The following is a 25,143-nucleotide window of genomic DNA, read 5'->3' on the forward strand; positions in this document are numbered from 1 at the left end:
ACTGAATAATAAGGGCAGAGTAAAATTGCACTACTCCTTCCTGTATGAGAGGAATAAATAGCACTTAAACATATGCTAACGAGTAGACTTGAGTCCACACCATCCACTCACTTGATGTAGCGCAACCTTATGTGACTAAATAATACGACAAACAGTTTCTGTGTGTGTGTGTGTGTGTGTGTGTGTGTGTGTGTGTGTGGTGGTGATGGTATTTAAACATTTCCTAAGGAGTAGGCTTGAGTCCTGTGTGTGTGTGTGTGTGTGTGTGTGTGTGTGTGTGTGTGTGTGTGTGTGTGTGTGCGTGTGGTGGTGATGGTATTTAAACATTTCCTAAGGAGTAGGCTTGAGTCCACACCATCCACTCATCTGATGTAATGCAAACTTCAAGTGATCATACACTGAATGAAAAGTCAAACAGTTAATTGCATGGGTAGTAAGGTGAAATAAGCAAAATAAATCAACTAAGAAAAGGAGTCAGGGAGCTTCCTTAACCGAAGAACTACATATAATAACCTGATGATAGTATGAATGATGGTAGTGGTGGTGATGATGGAAGTGGTGGTTGTGGTGGTGATTGTGGTGATGATGAAAGTTGTGGTTGTGGTGGTGATTGTGGTGATGATGGAAGTTGTGATGGTGATGTACCTTACCTGTGGGGTGAAAGGACTGCCAACAAGAATAGGTGGCAAGAAGAGTGGTGTGGAGGGCGGTTGGGTGGTAACCATAGCGCCAATTTAGGGTCTGGAAAGCAATGTCTTCTTTTCTGGACTCTAATAAAATATCGAGTCATCTGAAAAGAGTATCTATCAATCTACCCATCTCTCTCTCTCTCTCTCTCTCTCTCCCTCCCTCCCTCCCTCCCTCCCTCTCTCTCTCTCTCCCTCCCTCCCTCCCTCCCTCTCTCTCTCTCTCTCTCTCTCCCTCCCCCCCTCTCTCTCTCTCTCTCTCTCTCTCCCTCCCTCCCTTCCTCTCTCCCTCTCTCTCTCCCCCCATCTCTCTCTTTCTCTCTCTCCCTGCCTGCCTCCCACCCTCCCTCTCTCTCTCTCTCTCTCTCCTCTAAGCTCATAAAATATTGTGTCATCTACAGAAAACTATCAATCTATCTATCTATCTATCTATCTACCTTCTCTCTCTCATCAAAAACCAACTCATCTGAAAGAAACTATCAGTCAAAATTATGTTCATATGATCAAATTACTCTCAAGTTCCCTAACACCTTTTCCTTAGTGGTTTATTTCTTGATATGGCTGGGCAGTATCCTTCTGTATGTTATTTATGCAGAGTATGGTGATACTGGAAGGATTTAACACAGAATAGGACTGTAAGATATGCAAAATAAATCACTTAGGAAAAGGTGTTAGGGAACTTTGGTGATATTGGAAGGGTTTATGTACCACAGAATAGGACAGTAAGATATACAAAATAAATCACTTAGGAAAAGGGACTAGGGAGCTTTGGAGATATTTGAACGGTTTATGTACACTACTACAGAAGAGGACAGTAAGATATACAAAATAAATCACTTAGGAAAAGGTGTTAGGGAGCTTTGGAGATATATGAAAGGTTTATGTACCACAGAATAGGACAGTAAGATATACAAAATAAATCCCTTAGCAAAAGGTGTTAGGGAGCTTTGGTGATACTGGAAAGGTCTATGTACCACAGAATAGGACAGTGAGGTGTATTAGCAAAATAAATCACTTAAGAATATACACACATTCTCTCTCTCCCCACACACACACACACACACACACACACACACACACACACACACACATTCTCTCTTCTCTCTCTCTCATACACACACACACACACACACACACACACACACATTCTCTCTTCTCTCTCATACACACACACACACACACACACACACACACCATATTTACCATGGGAGGTGGGTGGAGGGAGTGGGGGGGGGGGACAGCTTGACTTCAATTTCAGTGTGCACTTTCTTATGACTGTCTCCATGCCTTCACCTCAGGGGGGCCAGACTTCAACTCCTGTGAGACAAAATAAATTAATTAGGAAAAGCTGTTAGGGAGCTTTGATGGTGCTGGATGGATTTATGTAACACAGGACAGAATGGTGTAATAAGCACCATAAATCACTTAGGAAAAGGTGTTAGGGAGCTTTGGTGATATAGGAAGGATTTATGTAACACAAGACAGTAAGGTGTAATAAGCAAAATGAATCACTTAGGAAAAGGTGTTATTGATATTGGGGGAAAAAAAAAAAAAAATCACTCAGGAAAAGGTGTTGGGGAGCTTTGGTGATATGGGAAGGATTTATGTAACACAAGACAGTAAGGTGTAGCTAATAAGCAAAATAAATCACTTAGGAAAAGGTGTTAGGGAGCTTTGATGATACAGGGAGGATTTATGTAACACAAGACAGTAAGGTGTAGCTAATAAGAAAAGTAAATCACTTAGGAAAAGGTGTTAGGGAGCTTTGGTGGTGTTGGAAGGATTTATGTAACACACGACAGAAAGGTGTAATGAGCAAAATCACTTAAGAATGGGTGTTAGGGAGCTTTGGTGATATAGGAAGGATTTATGTAGCACAGGACAGTATGGTGTAATAAGAAAAACAAATCACTGAGAAAAGATGTTAAGGAGCTTTGGTGATACTGGAAGGATGGAAAATATAGGAAGACAAAGAAAAAAAAAAAAAAGGAAAAAATAAATCACTTATGAAAAGGTGTTGGGGAGCTTTGGTGTTATAGGAAGGATTTATGTAACACAGGACAGTGAGGTGTAATAAGCAAAAATAAATCACTTAGGAAAATTTGTTAGGGAGCTTTTACTTATATATGCTCCTGTGGGGGAAACAGAGAAGGAAAATACATATGAGTCTCCTTGGTTACTAGTCAAATTTATCCTTCACTCTGACTACACCTGGCCATCAACTCAGCTGAAAGGGGTTACAAAGCTTTGTTTAGGAATGAGTCTCCTTGGTTACTAGTCAAATCAACACTCCAATCTGACTACACTTGCCATCAACAAAGCTGAAAGGGGTTATGGATCTTTGTTATGAGGCAGGAATGAGTCTCCTTGGTTACTAGTCAAATCAACTCTCCAATCTGACTACACTTGCCATCACCTGAGCTGAAAGGGGTTAAGGATCATTGTTATAAGGCAGCAGGTCATTTGTTTTTCCTTCCTCCGTTATCTGAAGGCAAAAAACAACAAGCCAGACACAGCAGCACCACCGGGCTATTCCCGCTGGTCCTGGTGGAAAGTTTTCATGTGACCGTAATTTCCAAATGGACGCCAGCGTTTTGTCCGGCTAGTGGATACCATTGTACCAATAATGGTTTGTACCAGCCAGGTGACAGGGTCCAGGTAATGGATGGTCTGGGTAGTGGTCATCTGGATAATTAAGAGATTACTGTATATAAAATATCTAATAGATAAAATGCAGAAAAATTATACATACAACAGATAATATGTAGATACAATGGAGATCCATCCATCCATCATCCAATCCTACGTTGCCCCATGAGGTGCATAGGAGCCCGGGGCTAGGCAAGTTGGTCCTGACATTTAAGATGAGAGTGACCAGCCTCACTCATCCCTGAGTGGCATTACGTCAGCAATAAACCCCAACCATCCCTTGGATATAAACCTTCACTGGCTCAATCCGATTGGAGCGCCTTAATTACCCACTAAACCACCAGGTGCCTTAATTTGGTTATATGGTTACCACCCGCATAGTAAATGGTTTAAAGTGTACAGGAAACCATATGGCTTGTCACTCAGTGTAGAGTCATGCACAGGCAGAAGGAAGAGGAAAGAATGAAGGAAAGAAAGACGGAAGAGGGAGTGTAAAGTTACCTGCTGGCAGAAGGACAAGGAAAGAATGAAGGAAAGACAGAAGAGGATGGAAGGAATAGGCAGACACTCAAAGCAGCACTATACTGAGTGAGTGGATGGTGAGTGCCCTCATCTACCACAATATAATAATAATAATAGTAATAATAACAATAGTAACAGTAATGATGATGATAATAATAATACTGTAATAGTAATAATAATAATAATAATAATAATGATAATAATACCTGTACTGTATATGGAATTCTGATCCACCCACATACACCAATATACAGTAGTTGCCTCAGCCATATTTCCCTATTACAAATACTGTACTTACCGAGATATGGCACTTATAAAGGAAAGAGGTGTATGGGGCCATTTGTTGTGTGCAAGGGGAACTGCCAGGCCTCAGGTTATGTGCTGTATGGAGTAGAAGAGTTAGATGTACAACAATAATAATAATAATAATAATAATAATAATAATAAAATTAAATAATAATAATAATCATCATCATCATCATCCGGACCTCCTTTCAAACCCTAGGACAGGGTGAGGAGTAACAACATCCAGACAGCCCAAGGTTGCCCAGTCCAATGGGCCACACTTCCATTCACTCATCATTCAAGACCCCAGAATCCTGGCTCTATCTGATATGCCAAAAACTTTCACCACATTCTGTAGCTTGACATAAATGTATCCAATAGATAGTAATAACTAATTTATTTACTTGTTTTTTATTGCCAGATGCCATAATCCCATAAGGGGTGGCCATTTGACTTTGAGTTACTGGTATTTGTTTTACAGGGAGGGGCACTAACCCTCCACCAACCCACATATGGTTTGGTTATATGGTTACCACCCAGTGCTTTAAATGGTTTCTTGGCTTACAGGAAACCATTTGGCTTGTCACTCAATGTAAAGCCACCTGAAAAGGAAAGAAAAGTAATAAGAAGTGACAGGAAAGATGGAAGAAGTAGGAAGAGAGGAGGGCAGGCACAGAAAAAGAATGATAAAGGCTAAGGAAGAAGTAGGCAACACTACATCAAGTGAGTGGATGATGGTTGTCACCACCCACCACTAATAACAATAATAATAATAATAATAATCCAAGAGGTGGTTGGGGTTGATTGCTCATGTAATGCCACTCAGGGATGAGTGAGGCTGGTCACTCTCATCTTAAATGTCAGGACCAACTGCCTAGCCCTGGGCTCCTACACTCCTCATAGGGCAATGTAGGATTGGATGATGGATGGATAATAACAATAATAATAATAATAATAATAATAATAATACAGTAATAATAATAATAATAACAACAACCAAATTATTACCCTACTTGGTGATATGATGAGCAATACCAGTACATTAATAACAATTATAATCACAATAATAATAATTATAATCTATCTATAGCCAGACGCCTTAATCCTGTAAGGGGTGTCCACAAAAAAATAGTTTCCATGTCGCCCTGTCCCCTGCCATTTCGTTGTCCTCTCCCACAGCTCACACCCCCCTCTCTCACATACCTTTTGACTCCATCCCTCCATCTCATCCTTGGTCTCCCCCTCCCCCCCCTCCACCTCCTTGCATACATTCTCCTCGTTAGTCTCTTGCTCTCCATCTTTTCCACATAGCCAAATCACCTCAGTGTATTTCTCCTAACGCTTCCTATCACATCCACATCCACGTCCACAACGCTCCTTCACTTCCTCATTTGTCAGCCTGTCTCTCCATGTGACTCCACATGCTCCTCTTAAATAACTCATTTCCACTGCTCTCACTCTTGTGTCCCTCCAACAACGTCCAAGCTTCACTTCCATATGTTAGAGTTGGTATCACAATACTGTCATGTAGTGACTTTTTCACTTCCATGCTCACTTCTGTTCCTTATCACTGCTTTCAAAGAACCAGCAACCTTTTGACCTTGTTGTACTTCATCCTCTAAACTTCCATCTTTACTCATTTCAAATTGGAAACAAAATCCACTCCACAAAACAATCGTAAGTACAGCAAAAGAGACATGGATAATAAGTAGGATACAATGACAACACAAAAAATCACTTTTACACCCAAAATAGTAAAAAAAAAGAATAAAAAATGAAATGGAAAAAGTAAATGCATTTGGGTACATTTGAGTCTCTTGCACTATGCCAGAAACAAACACTCACAGGTAGGGCTTAAGGAACATCATAACAAGGGGGACAAAATTAAGCAGGAAAAGCTCTGCCTCCCTCTGCTACCGTACTTGGTGGTGGCTCTGGTGACCCTGATACACGTCTACAAGGTATGCGCCTGCTGTGTGGATTCCTGCAATCGTCAGGGCAGCTCACCCGCCTGTGACCGAAGACACTGCACCATCGGCTGAGGAAGGGCAGTGGGTTGTGTCCTCAACTGTGGTCCTTTATACCCAGAAGATGAAGGTCATTTATCACCCTGAAAATAATCAGAAAAATACAGAAAGCAAACTGGAGGAAAACAGTACAAACTGAACTGGTAAAGTCTTTCAGCTGTTTAAAGTGTACATTTACCAGAATTTTTTTTGGTAAAAAGTACACTTTCATTGCTGAAATAAGTTTCCTGGCAATTATGATGGGATGTTTTATGCATTAACCCACCCAGACCTCATTCAACCTAACTTATACCACAGTAGTGACACAAGAGACCTTATAGGCTACTATATATACTACACTTCCATGGATATCTAGCTGAAGGGGAGGGCACAAATTTAAATTAAGTACCAAACATTCGTGAGTGCATATATATACAATACATACATACATATATAAAGCACAGTACTGTACTTACATAGCATATAAACAAACATGACACTATACTTCCCAAATATTTAAATCCCCATACAGAGGATGGCCATGGTAGTCATAGTTTTCATTGGACTGGGAGATACCTAGTGAAAAAACAAAAGCTGCATTTACTCCTAAATAGTTCCTCACCTGGAAGCTGCTGGGTAAAAGATTTATTGTGTGTATTAGGTTGTTGGTCCCGTACGTCTTAATCTTCATTTTTCACCCTTCATTTTTGTCTCCTGCACCAGTACATTTTTGACACATATCTCACCTTTACCTTCATAGAACTGGGAATCAAGGCTTCATAATTCAAATTTACTCAAACCTGACCTTGAATAATGTCAAGATGTCCATTTAATAAGAATATGTCCACCTTTTCCAACATTTATTTTAAAGGGTTCAGGTTCAGGTTAGTTCGAGGTGTATAGCCTTTCCAACAGCACACCTCTTCACTTCTTTATGTTTATGTTTTATTTTCCTTCAGTTCCTTTTCTCTCTTTTTCCACATATCATACAGTTGTTCTTTCTTTTTTTCAATATTCTCTGCCTGGAATAAAAACTGTCCAATCACCAGTTCTTCGTCTTCTATTCTGGGTCTCTGTAGCTCTACTATCCTGTTTCTTACTTCCTGTAAACATGGGCAAAATAGTATAAAATGGGGCAGGTTTTCTTCTTCTACCTGGCACAGCTTACATATTGTGTGTTCTCCTTGGTGCCTCTTTGTGTTCTGGAGGGGTAAGCAGTTACTTCTAGCTCTATACCATATTACTGAAGATGGTTTGTTATCATAACATGGTTCTTCTTTTATTTCTTCCTTCCACTTTCTATGTATCACTAATGACTCTTTACTTTCCATCTGTTCTTTCCACTTTATTGTATCTTTCTCTCTAATTCTTTGCTTTATTTCCACTACTTTAATCTTTTTCAGGTTTCTAATTTCTATTCCGCTTTCTTCCATATATTTCAGTGATATTTTTCTCCACTGGTTTTTCTGGTCCTCTTTTATTGCAGCCCATATTTTTTCCAATAGTTCATTCTGGTTAGTACTTGGATGGGTGACACCTGGGAACACCAGATGCTGTTGGCATCCCTACGTCAAGTGGGGTTGGTGGAGGATTAGTGCCCCTCCCTGTAAAACAACTAACTCTAAGCCCTTGGCCACCCTGTCTGGGATACATGGCGTCTGGCAATGAATGAATGAATGAATTCTATATTCTTTATATATTTTATCCTGCCTTCCACAATTCTTGATTTCATATTGGAAACAGTTTCGGGATAATTCGCCGCAAGTGATATTCGCTGTCGTCACAACATTAACAAGACAATTCGGCCTCAGGACAGATTCGTGAAGAGATTCCGATCCTTTCTTAGCCTCCAGTGTGATGGTCTTTTCAGTGGAAGTATAGAGACTTAAAATAAACAGTACGGCATGTGCCAGCATGCAGTGGCATAATGCCGTTGAATTTCACTGGCACACACACTGGATGGCTGTTTTTTCGTATTGTGGAAGACGCAGACACCATTACAGTAAGGTAGGTCATGTACTGTTATTATGTGGCTCGGAGAACTGCTGGAAGTAAGCTGTATCCTCCAGTCCCGATCCGTCGGAAGGGGAGGGGTGACAGGCTGGCATCAGTATATTTAATATTGGTACTATAAGATCAACGCATTAATATGGGCGCACTGCATCTGAGAAATCTTATTCTGGTATGGTGTTGTCAACCCGAAATTCATTTTTGGTCCAAATATCTGTAAAGAAATCAAAAGTCCTTACGTTTAAAGTCAAAGCCCCTAAGCCCGTCCCTACATGAATTATTTTTCAACAAGAAATGCACATAGTATGTTTCTTATGAAGTGATTAATAAGGTTCATGGAGAAAGGAGAACCCAAATAATGAATGCAATGGCATTTAATTACGTTTCTTAGAGAAAAAGTTATTATTTTTTTTCAATATGCATCCAGTTTTCTGAACTCCTATATATTAAGAATAAGAAAAATAAAGTTTATATAGCTTGTTTTCATTATAGTTAATGATAATATGTTTCATTGTCTAGATAATTCCTCTAAGTATTCATGATGCACCTGAGGGTGAAAATACAAAGTATACGTTATATGATAGAGGAACAGTAAATATATAAATAGAGCAATGTCATATTTCCTGCCATGAAATTGGATGTGGAAATTTATCTTCAGCTCCGGGGAAACAGTTTATATATAACGCTTTTGGTATTTCAATGTCAGATTTCATTGATAATCAGCGCAGCAGTATGGCTAACTTAAGGCCTGAATGGAAAGAAAACAGTAGAGCTTTACTCTTTATAACTGCATAGAGGACACAAAATTTATTGGCTGTTTTTCTTATGCAAAATTCTACTAATTATTAATGAATATCTGAAATCCCTAGGTTTTTAAGAATTTTGCTTGGGCGTCTTTCCATCCCTACGTCTTTGAAAATTAGTAAAAAATCCCTAGGTTTAGGGATATGTCCCAACAGTTGGCAACACTGCTGTGGTAGGGTGAGTAAAATAAGGCATCAGATAAATGTGGTGTATGAAATGAAGGCCCCGTTGATGGCCAAACACTGGTGGGAACTGGAATACTCGGCCATACAATACTCACATTCTCTTAGCCATTCACAAAGACCTAATTCCATTTTTCCTTTTTGGCAGGATGTTGTGAGTGAGTGCCAGTTCAAAAGCCACACCTCAGTGAAGCAGCAATGACCCTCACACCAAGACCTGTGGCCGATATTCAGAACTGTTGGCCAAGATGGGCCGTGCAGTGTAGTGAAGGATTTTATCACCACCTCTTTAAGGCATGGCAGTGCTTGTGCATTTCTTCTTGCTGAGATGGGTAAAGAGTTTCATTTTCTGCTTCTTTTTTTGTTATTTTTCTTCAGTGTGTTACATACTGTAGTGCTGCGATATTATCCTCCATAACTCTGTGACCCCATTATTGCAGAATTTTAATTCCCCAAAGAATACATTTGTACTTTCAGGCAAACACAATTTTGTGGATAAAAAAATGGTTTTCTGGTTATTTTTTGTGGTTCATTTTGACTCATTTTCAGAATTGCCTCGTTTCCCTGTTTTTCCTGCCTCCCCCTTCCCTCTATTGAACGTGGGAACCCATGCAGAGAAAAGAAGCATTTTCGCTGGAAAATAATGATTAATATCAAGTAGATTGAATAACAACTTGGAAAACCCATGTTTTATCCAAACCTAACCACCTCTGACTTGACCTAACTGGGTGCCTTTGCTCCTCAGAACCTCCAAAGCATTAATGTAACCCTCTCTAACCCAGCCACACTGCAGGGAAGAAAAATGAGACAATGAAGTTGGCAGTTTTAAGCATTATTAAAAAATGCAGCACATCCTCGTATAAACGGTCACTGTAGTGTACAGTCATTTGCTTATGAGATCAATAAGAATTTAACATTTGTTTCTTATACAGTCACTGTGATACTTGATTTCTCATTACCAGTCTGTGATCTTTTTCTGGCTTACATGATTACAACGCAAAATTCATTAAACAATTGCTTTTCTGAAATGTATGGCAGTTGTAAAATGAGGGTGTGCCGTACCCAACAAAGCATCACAGGATTAGCAAGTGCAAAAGCAGGTGAATGTCCAGTAATGAAAGTAGTAGAATCAGTTAGTTTCAGGAAAAGGTGTATACCGTATTGATTTTATCTCATTAAAACCAGGAAACAGTGTGCAACAAAATGTGTGCTGAGTGAAATATGGTATTCTTGCCAGCAAACTAGGAGAGTTCACCACATAGAGGTAGGATTAGGGTAGAGTCGGCGTGAGAAGGCTCCGGTGAAGCCAGAGAACTGTCAAACGGCCATATTGGTCAAGTCAAGAGGTAACGGCAACACCTACTTGACGAAGAAGATTGCTGTGCACTCCTACCTCTATGGCTGTGCCCATAGGAGGTAACAGTCCTAATCCTACCTCCGTGGGTGTTGCCATGAGATTATTAAGCCTTTAATACCTCCAGCTGTGTGTCCACCTGGTATTCTTCAGGGAGAATGCCAGAAACAAAGTAGACTTCATTCTACCTCTGGTTTTAGTTGTAGTTCAGCTGTGGGTGTGAGACGTTCTGTCCTAAGTTGTAACTCACCATCAAATAACCTAAGTCTCCAAAAATGCCCACCACCTGTGTCGCATTTGGGTGTAAAGAAAGAGGAGACAAGAAATCTGACCCATCCATTACATTTCACCGGTGAGTATCTTTAGAGTGAATTATAATTTGTAAGTGTACATTATGTATATGACTGGAGTTAGTAAAGTCAAGCTGAATATTATATAGAATAATAGATATAAACTTTTTTCATGATGTGCTGATGTATATTATTTTAAATCATCTATCTGTCTTCCATCCTTCATTTTACCATATGTTCTTAAATGCTTCCTTTTTTTTCATTCATTAACTACTTTCTTTTCTCCTTCCATTCATAACCTACTTTCTTCCTCATTTTTTCTGTTTGCAACTAAGAAAACACTCGCGCCTGGTCAGCGGAACCAAGCCAGACAGCTGTCAAAGGGGTCGCCGCCATGTTGGTCGAGTCAGGTCTGTCGGCCTCATTCTGACCTACCCGTGGTTAATCCCTTATGCCGCCTCTACCTACTCCTATCTCTATGGTTCACCATCTAACCAAATCTCTCAGTAAATTTTAAGGCATCTTTCCTATCACAACCTTCTTTCTGATCGACAGTATGGGTTCCATCAGGGACGCTCCACTGGCGATCTTCTCACCTACCTTTCAGACTCCTGGTCATCCTCCTTTCGGGACTTTGGCGAAAGCTTTGCCATTGCACTTGACATCTCAAAGGCTTTCGATCGAGTCTGGCATAAATCTTTAATTTCCAAACTGCCCTCTTACGGTTTCCATCCTTCTATCTGTGCCTTCATCACTAGCTTCCTTTCTGGTCGTTCTATAGCCGCTGTTGTAGACGGCCATCGTTCTTCTCCTAGATCTATCAACAGTGGTGTTCCTCAGGGCTCTGTCCTATCACCAGCTCTCTTCCTTTTATTCATCAGTGATCTTCTAAGCTGTACATCTAACCCTATCCACTCATACGCTGATGACTCCACCCTTCACCTTTCCATTCGGTTCTCGCAACGCCCATCTCAACAGTTACTTCAACAAACAAGGGATGAGGCTATGGCACACCTAATGTCTGACTTGGCTCGTATCTCAGACTGGGGTAAAAATAATATGGTTGTTTTTAATGCATCTAAGACTCAGTTCTTACACCTATCAACCCAACAAAATCTTCCACAGGTATACCCACTAATGTTTAATAATATTCAGCTTAATCCTGCATCATCCTTGAACATGCTTGGGGTTTCATTTACTCGGGACTTATCTTGAAAAGATCATATTACATCTCTTGTAAAATCTGCTTCCAAGAGATTGGGTGTGCTAAGCCGACTCTGTTCTTTCTTTACCCCTGCACAATTGTTGACTCTATACAGGGGTTTTATCCGCCCCTGTGTGGAGTACAACTCTCATGTGTGGGGAGGCTCCCCACATACAGCTCTTCTCAATAGGGTGGAGTCAAAGGCTTTTCGTCTCATTAACTCTCCTCCTCTTACTGACTCCCTTCAACCTCTGTCTCTTCGCCGCACTGTTGCATCTTTATCTCTTTTCTATCGCTACTTTAATGGTCACTGCTCCTCTGAACTGTCTGCTTGCATTCCTCCACCTCTACAACGGGCGCGTACCACCCGTCTAGCAGCAAACTCTCATCCCTTTTCTGTCCAACTCTCTAATGCAAGAGTTAACCGTTACTCCCAGTCCTTCATTTATGCAACAGGTCAACTCTGGAACTGTCTCCCTCCGTCTGTATTTCCTGCTGCCTATGATCTCCAGTCTTTCAAACGCAGTGTGTTCAGGCATCTCAAAATGATCGGATCTTGAATTTGGCTCTCTATTGTATTTTGTTTTTCTCTTGGAGGGAACTGTTACTGTGGGCTCATGGCCTTTGGTTCCTTCTTCCTCGCATTAAAAAAAAAAAAAAAAAATAGTACCATAATGTTAAAGTTTTTATTTTTATTTTTTTTTCATCATTCAATCCTACGTTGCCCCATGAGGAGCGTAGGAGCCCGGGGCTAGGCAAGTTGGTGCTGACATTTAAGATGAGAGTGACCAGCCTCACTCATCCCTGAGTGGCATTACATGAGCAGTAAACCCCAACCATCCCTTGGATATAAACCTTCACCGGCTCAATCCGATTGGAGCGCAATAATTACCCACTAAACCACCAGGCACCAACATTTGGTTATATGGTTACCACCCAACATAGTAATTTTTTTTTTTTTTTCTTAATATGTGAACAGTAACTCTATATATATGGGCACAGGGCATATTTTTCTTAGATTGATCCTTTTCACAGGCTGATATCGGGAAGCATCAGCCCGGGAAGGACGGCACCAGGAAGAAGGCTGCAGATCTTGGCTGAACCATGTCATCATATTTGCTGGGAGATCCTGACTGAGGGAAGGGTGGTTGCCTGGACACCTGCATGAGGGAACCTTTGTGGATGGAGTGAGAAGGTGAGTGAAGTTTACACCCCACAGCATGTACCCTGAGTGAGTGTGTGGGAACTGCAGGGCTTGATGGATGAAAATGTTGATGATAATCTATCCGTCTATCTATCTATTGCCAGATGCCTTAATCCCTTATATGGGGTGGCCACAAACAATAGCCTCCACGTCACCCTGTCCCCCGCCATTTCACTGCCCTGCTCCCACCTCACACCCCCCTCTCTCATATACCTCTCCATTCCATCCCTCCATCTCATCCTTGGTGATAATGACTTCTGTATTTTCCTTTTTCTGGATCATAACTGCTCCATGTATAAGAGTGAGAAGAGAATTGTAGATGATAGGTGTGAATGGAGATTTGAGTGATGAGTTTTCCGTGAATGTTGGTGTGCATCAGGGGTCAGTCTTGAGTCCCATGTTGTTTATCATGGTTCTTGAAGCCCTTTCACGTGACTTTAGAAACGGACTCCCGTGGGAGTTGTTGTATGCTGATGATTTGGTGTTGATTGCAGAGAATGAAAGGGAGGCAGAGGAAAGATTTAGGAAGTGGAGAGATGGTATGGGGAGGCGGAGGAAAGATTTAGGAAGTGGAGAGATGGTATGGGGCACAAGGGCTTAAGAGTAAATGCAGATAAAACAAAAGTGATGATATCTAGGGTTGGTGGCGGTACTGTCAAAGACGAGGGAGAGTGGCCATGTGCGATTTGCCAAAAGGGTGTGGGAAGTAATTCCATCTTGTGTGGTGTTTGTGATAAGTGGGTGCATAAGAGATGTAGTGGTATTAGAGGTAGACTGCAAGATAATGCTGATTTCATGTGTGCGGTGTGTCGGGGAGGGCAAGTGGAGATTGTCAGACGTGAAAGGACTGAACTCGCTGGTGAGTCTCTTGAGTGCGTGGAAGAGTTTTGTTATTTGGGAGACATGTTATGTGCTGGAGGTGGGGCTGGAGCAGCTCTATGGCTAGGGTGAGCAGTGGCTGGAAGAAGTTCAGGGAGCTGTTGCCTCTCCTGACATTGAGAGGACTCTCCCTCCATGCTTAAAGGTCTTTATATGTGACATGCATTAGGAGTGTAATGCTGTATGGTAGTGAGACCTGGGCAGTAAAGAAAGAGGATATTCGCAGGCTCAGACGCACAGAACTGACAGTGATTAAGTGGATGTGCTGTGCATCCTTGAGTGTGAGGCCTGGGGGGCTAGGTTTACGATGGAAGAGTTAAGAGGTAGGATGGGACTGGGGTGATGAGGAGGGGTAGATTGAGGTGGTTTGGGCATGTGGAGAGGATGGAGGTTGACAGTTTGGTGCAGAAAGTGAGAAATGTTAATGTTAGAGGTAGGGTTGTGAGAGGTAGGCAGAAAAACACCTTGGATGAAGTCATTGACTGTGACTCCAAGGATAAGGGACTGAATAGGGTGGCAGGTAGAGTTTGAGTTGCATGGAGAGGCGCCATTAGGTGATGTAGGCTGATGCATGCAAGCGTGTTGCAACCATTAAAAAACAAAGATGACACTGATAATGATTTTTGTTGGCAGATGGAGGAATGGATGGTGAGTGTCATGGTGCCATCTTGTTCTGACATCAAGGTTGGCTGGAAATTGATGGAACCTGCTGACAGACAATACACCAGAGAGGAAGAAGATGGGAGAAACCTTTACTTTGCAGTGAACCAACGTGGCCTGCTGCTGTGATGATGATGCTGGACAGAATTGCAAGACATCTGCAGCCATTCATCTGGCAGTGATGTTAAAGGTAAACCAGATTTCCTTTCCATATCCTTTGTAGATGCAGGCCTGGTCAGTCAGCCACACCCCAAGGATTTTTATACGCAGTGTCACTCTACCAGGGACCCATTGGGTACGTCAGCTTAGCACCCTAGGAATTGTCAGGCATTAGGTTCTTCACAAGTTTAGCAAAGGCCAGGATGATCCCACATGTCTAGTGCTTCTGTATGTGTGAGAATTATTGTTATTATTCTTTTAGTGTGACTGGTAAAATATATGGTAGAATACCCATTGATAGGGTTAGGCATATGACAGAGGAGCTAGTTGGAGAAGAACAAGGGGGATTTAGGAAGGGAAAAGGGTGTGTAGATCAGATATTTGTTCTAAGATGTTTAGTGGAGAAGTATCTAGAGAAGGGAAAGAAAGTGTATGCTGCCTTCATGGACTTGGAGAAAGCCTATGACAGAATAGATAGGCAAGGCATGTGGAAGGTATTAAGAATATATGGAGTGGAGGGGAAATTGTTGAATGCTGTGAAGAGTATGTATGAAGGAGCTAGGGCTACAGTGCGAGTGGTTGGCGAGCTGAGTGAGTTCTTTGATCTCATTGTGGGACTGAAACAGGGTTGTGTGATGTCTCCATGGCTGTTTAATATATACATGGATGGGGTTGTAAAGGAGGTGCAGGGTAGGGCAGTGGATGTGGGGGTGGCCCTAATGAATGAGGGTGAGATTTGGAAGATTCCGGTGTTGCTGTTTGCTGATGATACAATATTGTTGAGTGAAGATGAATGGGAGTTGCAAGGTTTGGTGAATGAATTTGGGACAGTGTGTAGGAGGAGGAAGCTGAAAGTTAATGTAAACAAAAGTAAAGTTATGGTGTTTGAGAGGAATGAAGTCACAGAATGTACAGTGAGGTTGGATGGTGAGGGTATGGAGAATGTGAGTGCATTCAAGTACTTGGGTAGTGTGATGAGTAAGGATGGAACTTTGGGGGATGAAGTGCATGAAAGGGTACAGCAGGGAAGGAAGGTTGTTGGCTCATTGATAAAAGTGATGAGAAATAGGGAGGTGAGTATGGAAGTTAAGAAGTCACTGCATGATAGTATTGTGATCCCTACTCTGACGTATGGAAGCGAGGCGTGGACCTTGCAAAAGGGGAACAAGTCAAGAGTGAGAGCAGTGGAAATGAGTTACTTGAGCATGTGGTGTGATGTGGAGGGACAGGTTGACGAATGAAGAAGTGAAGGAACGCTGAGGTGGTTTGGGCATGTGGAGAGAATGGAGAATGAACGACTGACTAAGAGGGTGTATGTAGGTGAGGTGGAGGGAGGGAGAGGTTGGGGTAGACTGAGGATGAGGTGGAGGGATGGAGCTGAGAGGTATATGAGGGAGGGGGGAGTGAGTTGGGGGGAGGGTAGTCAAATGGTGGGTGACAGAGTGACTTGGAGGCGTTTTGTCTGCAGCCACCCTCTGTGGGATTAGGGCGTCGTGCTATAGATAGATAGATAGATAGATAGATTTTTTTTTTTTTTTGCAGGAGTTTTTGTGTAGTATCTCTTCTGTAGTGATTACTGTTTGCATAGTAAATGATAACATTTGTCTTTTAATGCTGTTTATACCTTCTTAGTACTGTATCAGCATAGTCTGCATCAGTAGCAGCAGCACAACCACCCATACCTCTTTTCCTACCCTTGGATGGGGGGCGTGTGAGGTCCGGTGTACAGAGGCAAAAAGAGAGAGAGAGAGAGAGAGAGAAAATAACTAAGTCTGTCCAGTTGAATGAACCACACTAATAATTCCAGCTTCACTTTAGTAACATCAGTTTAACAACATAGTATTTGCATCAGTTAACAACATAGTATTTGCATCAGTTAACAACATAGTATTTGCATCAGTTAACAACATAGTATTTGCATCAGTTAACAACATAGTATTTGCATCAGTTAACAACATAGTATTTGCATCAGTTAACAACATAGTATTTGCATCAGTTAACAACATAGTATTTGCATCAGTTAACAACATAGTATTTGCATCAGTTAACAACATAGTATTTGCATCAGTTAACAACATAGTATTTGCATCAGTTAACAACATAGTATTTGCATCAGTTAACAACATAGTATTTGCATCAGTTAACAACATAGTATTTGCATCAGTTAACATCATAGTATTTGCATCAGTTAACATCATAGTATTTGCATCAGTTAACAACATAGTATTTGCATCAGTTAACAACATAGTATTTGCATCAGTTAACATCATAGTATTTGCATCAGTTAACATCATAGTATTTGCATCAGTTAACAACATAGTATTTGCATCAGTTAACAACATAGTATTTGCATCAGTTAACAACATAGTATTTGCATCAGTTAACAACATAGTATTTGCATCAGTTAACAACATAGTATTTGCATCAGTTAACATCATAGTATTTGCATCAGTTAACATCATAGTATTTGCATCAGTTAACATCATAGTATTTGCATCAGTTAACAACATAGTATTTGCATCAGTTAACAACATAGTATTTGCATCAGTTAACATCATAGTATTTGCATCAGTTAACATATTAGTATTTGCATCAGTTAACAACATAGTATTTGCATCAGTTAACAACATAGTATTTGCATCAGTTAACAACATAGTATTTGCATCAGTTAACATCATAGTATTTGCATCAGTTAACATATTAGTATTTGCATCAGTTAACAACATAGTATTTGCATCAGTTAACAACATAGTATTTGCATCAGTTAACAACATAGTATTTGCATCAGTTAACATCATAGTATTTGCATCAGTTAACAACATAGTATTTGCATCAGTTAACAACATAGTATTTGCATCAGTTAACATATTAGTATTTGCATCAGTTAACATATTAATATTTGCATCAGTTAACATATTAGTATTTGCATCAGTTAACTATCTATCTGTCTATCTATTGCCAGTCACCTTAATCCCATAGGGGTGGCCACAAACAAATCGCCTCCACGTTGCCCTGTCGCCCGCCATTTCACTGCCCTGCTCAGTTAACACAGTAGTATTTACAACCCCAGGCTTATTTGAACCTGAACCCTTCCTCTGCAGTCTTCCATCCTCCATTTGGGGATGTGGAGGAAATTGAGGAACGTTTGTTTAGCCAGGCAGGGGAGCCATCTGGTTTTTTCATTGCGTAAAGCAGATATTGAGATCTGCCCTTTCCTTTCCTCCATCCTTCTTTCCTTCCATCCTCTTCTGCCTTTCTTTCCTTCATTCTTTCATTGTCCTTCTGCCTGTGGGTGACTCTACACTGAGTGACAAGCCAAATGGTTTCCTGTACACCAGGAAACCATTTACTATGCTGGGTGGTAACCATATTACCAAATTATGGCGCCTGGTGGTTTAGTGGGTAATTATTGCACTCCAGTTGGATTGAGCCGGTGAAGGTTTATATCCAAGGGGTGGTTGGGGTTTATTGCTCATGTAATGCCACTCAGGGATGAGTGAGGCTGGTCACTCTCATCTTAAATGTCAGGACCAACTTGCCTAGCCCCGGGCTCTAACCTTCCTCATGGGGCAACGTAGGATTGGATGAAGATGATAATGATAAAAATGACAGCATTTTTCCACCTAAAGAATTTCTGTATTGGGGTTGGCCATGGCACAGCTGATATTCTCAATGTACTGGAAGCCAAACCAAAAGCCTATCCATCTATCTATCTATTGCCAGATGCCTTAATCCCGTAAGGGGTGGCCACAAACAGATCACCTCCATGATGCCCTGTCCCCTGCCATTTCACTGCCCTGCTCCCAGCTCACCCCCCCCCCTCATATACCTCTCCACCCCATCTCTCCATCTCATCCTCAGTCTCCCCCTCCCTCTCCCTCCCTCCACCTCACTCACATACATTCTCCTCGTCAGTCTCTCAAAGAAGACACAACCAGCTAATTACCTCCCAACAGTTGCTGGAAACTGTTGGGGAAAAAACAGCAATTTGAGATACTGTATATGATATGATTTGTAACAATGTGAGAGTGTCTGCTTGGATGTTGACTCTTCTATACAGTCAGTTGGATAAAAGGCCTAATAATATGCAGGATAAATGACTAAATAAGAGATGTTATTAAATCAGCAAAGGCACTGGGAATGTTAGCCTGAGTAGCATAGGTGTGAGGGTCATATTAACACTGAGTGTGTGAAGGTGTGGACAAACTTGTAGTGTTTAACAGTTACTTCTTGCAGCAGCACACCAGCACTGAACATCTGACTTACCTTACCTTGCCTTAGCCATAGCTCCTGTAAGTGTGAAGGTGTGGACAAACTTGTAGTGTTTAACAGTTACTTCTTGCAGCAGGACACCAGCACTGAACATCTGACTTACCTTACCTTGCCTTAGCCATAGCTCCTGTAAGTGGTAACATTCTTACCATCCAGGATTATGAGTTTTTCAGGAGATTTTGTGAAACAGAAGTTTGACCAGAATATTTAGAGGTTAGATAGATTCCACACTCTCACCTTAAATGTTAGGATCATCTTGCCTAGCCCAGGGCTCCTACGCTTGTCATGGGGCAACACAGGATTGGATGATGGATGGATGGATAAATGTTCTGCAAAACAGTTTAGGGCAAAGTTGTGCACCTAGTTGTTGTGTGAGAGTTGATATTTACACGACCTTCATGGTTACTGAAAAGGATTGCTCATTGAACACCTGTTTCAGCCACTCATTAAAGAAAACACCTCAGTACACCTGAAAGCTTGCTCTTAATTATTCATTCACTTCATCTGTCTATCTATAGCCTGATGCCATAATCCAATAAGGGGTGGCCATTTGTCTTTGAGTTAGTGGTTTTGTGGGGAGGGGCACTAACCCTCCACCAACCCACTTGTTGACACGTAGGGAACATGTGTGGGTTGGTTATATGGTTACCACCCAGCGTTGTAAATGATTTCCTGGCTTACAGGAAACCATTAGGCTTGTTACTCAGTGTAAAGCCACCTGATAGGGAAACAGGTGTAATAACAAGTAACAGGAAAGATGAGAGAATGGGAAGAGAGGAGGGCAGACACAGAAAAAGAATGATAAATGTGAAGGAAGAAGTAGGCAACACTACATCAAGTGAGTGGATGATGGTGGTCACCGCCTACCACCGTTCTCTTGGTGTGGGATAAAATAAGTACAGTAGAGCAAACTAATGCAGGCATATCATTTATATTATAATTAATTTTGTGGCAGCAGCCAACAGACCCCTTCATATATGACATACAGCAGTGCAGGGTGTTGCCAATTTCCTGCCATAAAACTGTCTGTGCAAAACAAATACAAATAATTCCAAAGCTTATTTTGTGTGGATGGGATGGAGTGGAGAGGTATATGAGAGAGGGGGTGTGTGAGCTGGGAGCAGGCCAGTGAAATGGCGGGGGACTGGGCGACATGGAGGCGATTTGTTTGTGGCCACCCCTTCCGGGATTGAGGCGTCTTGCAGCAGATAGATAGATAGATTATTTTCTATATAGTGCACATCACATGTTTGGTCCTCCCTTGGAAAGCTTATTGTATTTAGCATCTTGTTCCAGAGTTCTTTCTGTAATCTATCCATCTGTCTATCTATCTATAGCCCGACGCTGTAATTTCACAAAGGGTGGCCGTAGACAAAACGCCTCCAAGTTGCTCTGTCACCCACCATTTGACTGCCCTCCCCCCAGCTCACTCCCCCCTCCCTTATATACCTCTCAACTCCATCCCTCCACCTCATCCTCAGTCTCCCCCTCCCTCTCCCTCCCTCCACTTCACCTACATACTGTACACCCTCTTAGTCTTTCATCCTCCATTCTCTCCACATGTCCAAACCACCTCAGTGTTGTTCTGTTTCCATAAATAGTAATATTTTATAATGTTAGTAATGTTGCCATGGTTAACTATCTATTTATCTATCTATTTTCAGACACCTTGATCCTGTAAGGGGTTGCTACAAACAAATTGCCTCCATGTCACCCTGACCCCACCATTTCACTGCCCTGCTTGCGGCTCACACCCCCCCTCTCTCATATGCCTCTCCACTCCATCCCTCCATCTCATCCTTGGCCTCCCCCTCTGTGCAAAATTATCTATGCAAAACAAATAAAAATAATTCCAAAGCTTATTTTGTATAGACTGCACATACTTATTTAGGCCTCCCTTGGCAGGCTTATTGTGTTTAGCATCTTGTTCCAGAGTTCTTCCTGTAATCTCTCTTATCTATCTATCTATAGCCCGACGCCCTAATCCCACAAAGGGTGGCTGCAGACAAAACGCCTCCAAGTCACTGTGTCACCCACCATTTCACTGCCCTCTCCCCAACTCACTCGCCCCTCCCTCATATACCTCTCAACTCCATCCCTCCACCTCATCCTCGGTCTCCCCCTCCCTCTCCCTCCACTTCACCTACATACACCCTCTTAGTCAGTCTTTCATTCTCTCCACATGTCCAAACCACCTCAGTGTTGTTCTCTTTCCATCAACACTAATATTTTATAATGTCAGTAATGTCACCAGGGTTAACCAAATGTATAAAACAGCAGTAGACAAAATTTGAACATGTTACTCACCCAGGTCAACTCTGGAACTGTCTCCCTCTGTCTATATTTCCTACTTCCTATGACCTCCAGTCTTTCCAACGCAGAGTGTCCAGGCATCTCGAAATGAACTGATCTTGAATTTGGCTCTCTTTTGTGTTGTTTTTGTTTTTTCTTGGAAGGAACGGTTTGTGGGCTCCTGGCCTTTGGTTCCTTCTTCCTTGCATAAAACAAAAAAATTATTGCTGTTTCTTGTGCTGCTGTCCCAGCTGTGATCACTGACATGTGCTGCTTCAGGGGTATTCCCCAGGGATTCCCCAGAATAAATACAACTTCTGTCTATCTATCTATTGCCAGACGCCTCAATCCCATAAGGGGTGGCCACAAACAAATCGCCTCCATGTCGCCCTGTCCCCCACCATTTCACTGCCCTGCTCCCAGCCCACTCCCCCCTCCCTCATATACCTCTCCACTCCATCCCTCCATCTCATCCTTGGTCTCTCCCTCCTGCTCCCCCCCTCCACCTCACTCACATACACTCTCCTTGTTAGTCAGGCACTAATAATAGATGGTATAAATATAACATAGCATATAATTAACCTCTGATGTAGGCAGCTGTGTTCAGTGGGATGTTTTATATGTTATCCTACACCATGGTCTGGGTTAGATAAAGCTGAAATAAATTCTCTTACAGTTAATTTTGTAGTAAACCATTATTATCATAGATATGTGGTAGGTGGGGGCACCCACCATCCACTCACTCAATGTAGTGCTGCTCTCGGGTGTCTGCCCTTTCCTCTCCTCCATCCTTCTTTCTTGTCTTCCTCTTCTGTCTTTCTTTCCTTCGTTCTTTCCTTTTCCTTCTGCCTCTGGGTGACTCTACACTGAGTGACAAGTCAAATGGTTTCCTGTACACCAGAAACCATTTACTACGCTGGGTGGTAACCATATAACCAGATTTTGGTGCCTGGTGGTTTAGTGGGTAATTAAGGTGCTCCAATTGGATTGAGCCTATGCAGGTTTATATCCAAGGGGTGGTTGGGGTTTATTGCTCATGTAATGCCACTCAGGGATGAGTGAGGCTGGTCACTCTCATCTTAAAAGTCAGCACCAACTTGCCTAGCCCCGGGCTCCTACGCTTCTCATGGGGCAACGTAGGATTGGATGATGGATGGATGGATGGATTGTCATGGATGTTGTGCACTGACACTGAGGCTACACATACATGCAGACATAGTTGCCCAATACAGACAGAAAGCCAGCAGGTGGTGGAGTGAAGCTGACTGTATGGACAACAATTTGGGACAATAAAAAGTGAGAGACTGACGAGGAGAATGTATGTGAGTGAGGTGAAGTGGGGGAGAGAGAGGGGGAGACCAAGGATGAGATGGAGAGGTGGAGTGGAGAGGAGGGTGTGAGCTAGGAGCAGGGCAGTGAAATGGTGGGGGACAGGGCGACATGGAGGTGATTTAATTGTGGCCACCCCTTACGGGATTAAGGCGTCTGGGAATAGATAGATAGATAGATAGAAAAAAGTCCATGGACCTTATTGCAAGCTTGTACCACAAATGGCCATCCCTGTGCCTTTTCTTTGCTACTGTGTGTACAGTTATACCTGGATATACGATGCCCCTGGATGCCATACCCCGGCTTAGCAATGGGGGTAAAAATACTGTACCAACATACCCTGCCTAACCATGGCCAATCCCCAGTATAATGATGGGTATTATTTTTTTACCAATTTTGATGATATTTTAGACTAAAATTTTGTGTTTAGGTTGATTTATAAACTGTTTTTAGATTAATGTGTTTTAGCCATAGGTGGGGTGAACATTGTCATTTTGGGGTACACTTTACTAAGCTTGATTTTTTCCAGACTTATATTTGGCAATTATCAACTTTTATTTGTTGGTTTTAGTGAGTTATTTACAGGTGTTAGGCTAAGGTTAGCTTCTTTTACAGCTGTTAGGCCATTTAGATTGGCTTTAATTTAGTTTTTGGACTCATTTGGGTGGGTTTAGGACTTGGTTGAGGGGGAAACCCAATGCTCAAAAACGCATCCCTATACTTTGCGTGTTAAATCTACCCCGATATATGATACCCCGCCTAACAATGGGTTTTTACTTAACCAGTTGCATCATTAAACCGGGGTATACCTGTATTTCCTACTGTCTCTCTTTGTTTCGTACTGTCTTCCTCTGTCTGCATTTCGTACTGTCTTCCTCTGTCTGCATTTCGTACTGTCTTCCTCTGTCTGCATTTCCTACTGTCTTCCTCTGTCTGCATTTCCCACTGTCTTCCTGTCTTTATTTCTGTTTTCCCCTGTCTGCATTTCCTGCTGTCTTGTCTGTATTTCCTACTGTCTGTCCTCCAAATGTAGGGACAGCACTAAACTGACTGAGCCCCCAAGTTCATGAGGGCTGGCTGTTGATGTTATGTTTCTCTTTCCACAGTGGCCCCATCAGCAAGGCCTTGAAGCAGCTGCCAGTCAGATGTGCCTGCCAGGGTGTTGGTGAGGCCTGGCTGGCACTGGTGGTGGCGGCACAACACTGGTGAGGCCTGGCTGGATTGTTGGGGGTGGCACAACCCTGGCTGCCTACAGGGCCATCTGGGGCGGCAGTTTTTAACCTGGGGTGCTAGCGTCCTGAGGGGGCGCTGAAATCAGTTTTAAGGGGTGCTGGAAAACGCTGTATTATTATTATTATTTTTTATTTTTTTATTTTTTTTTATTTTTTTTTTTTTAGTATTGGCATACTTGATGTTTTACTTTTGGACATTGTATAAAATAAATTGGTCAAGCTGTACTTCACTTTATTTTACAGTACTTTATCCTTGTAGTTGTGTAGTAACTGTAGTACCAGTACCACATGCTGTAGTGCCAGTACCACATGCTGTAGTGCCAGTACCACATGTTGTAGTGCCAGTACCACATGTTGTAGTGCCAGTACCACATGCTGTAGTGCCAGTACCACATGCTGTAGTGCCAGTACCACATGTTGTAGTGCCAGTACCACATGTTGTAGTGCCAGTACCACATGCTGTAGTGCCAGTACCACATGTTGTAGTGCCAGTACCACATGCTGTAGTGCCAGTACCACATGCTGTAGTGCCAGTACCACATGCTGTAGTGCCAGTACCACATGCTGTAGTGCCAGTACCACATGTTGTAGTGCCAGTACCACATGTTGTAGTGCCAGTACCACATGCTGTAGTACCAGTACCACATGTTGTAGTGCCAGTACCACATGCTGTAGTGCCAGTACCACATGCTGTAGTGCCAGTACCACATGTTGTAGTGCCAGTACCACATGCTGTAGTGCCAGTACCACATGTTGTAGTGCCAGTACCACATGCTGTAGTGCCAGTACCAGATGTTGTAGTGCCAGTACCACATGCTGTAGTGCCAGTACCACATGTTGTAGTGCCAGTACCACATGCTGTAGTGCCAGTACCACATGTTGTAGTGCCAGTACCAGATGCTGTAGTACTAGTACCAGATGTTGTAGTGCCAGTACCACATGCTGTAGTGCCAGTACCACATGTTGTAGTGCCAGTACCACATGCTGTAGTGCCAGTACCACATGCTGTAGTGCCAGTACCACATGTTGTAGTGCCAGTACCAGATGCTGTAGTACTAGTACCACATGCTGTAGTGCCAGTACCACATGCTGTAGTGCCAGTACCAGATGTTGTAGTGCCAGTA

This window comes from Coenobita brevimanus, chromosome 66 (genome assembly GCF_032717465.1).
Source record: "Coenobita brevimanus isolate Jiangsu-jjx chromosome 66, ASM3271746v2, whole genome shotgun sequence".
Classification (NCBI taxonomy): Eukaryota; Metazoa; Arthropoda; class Malacostraca; order Decapoda; family Coenobitidae; genus Coenobita; species Coenobita brevimanus.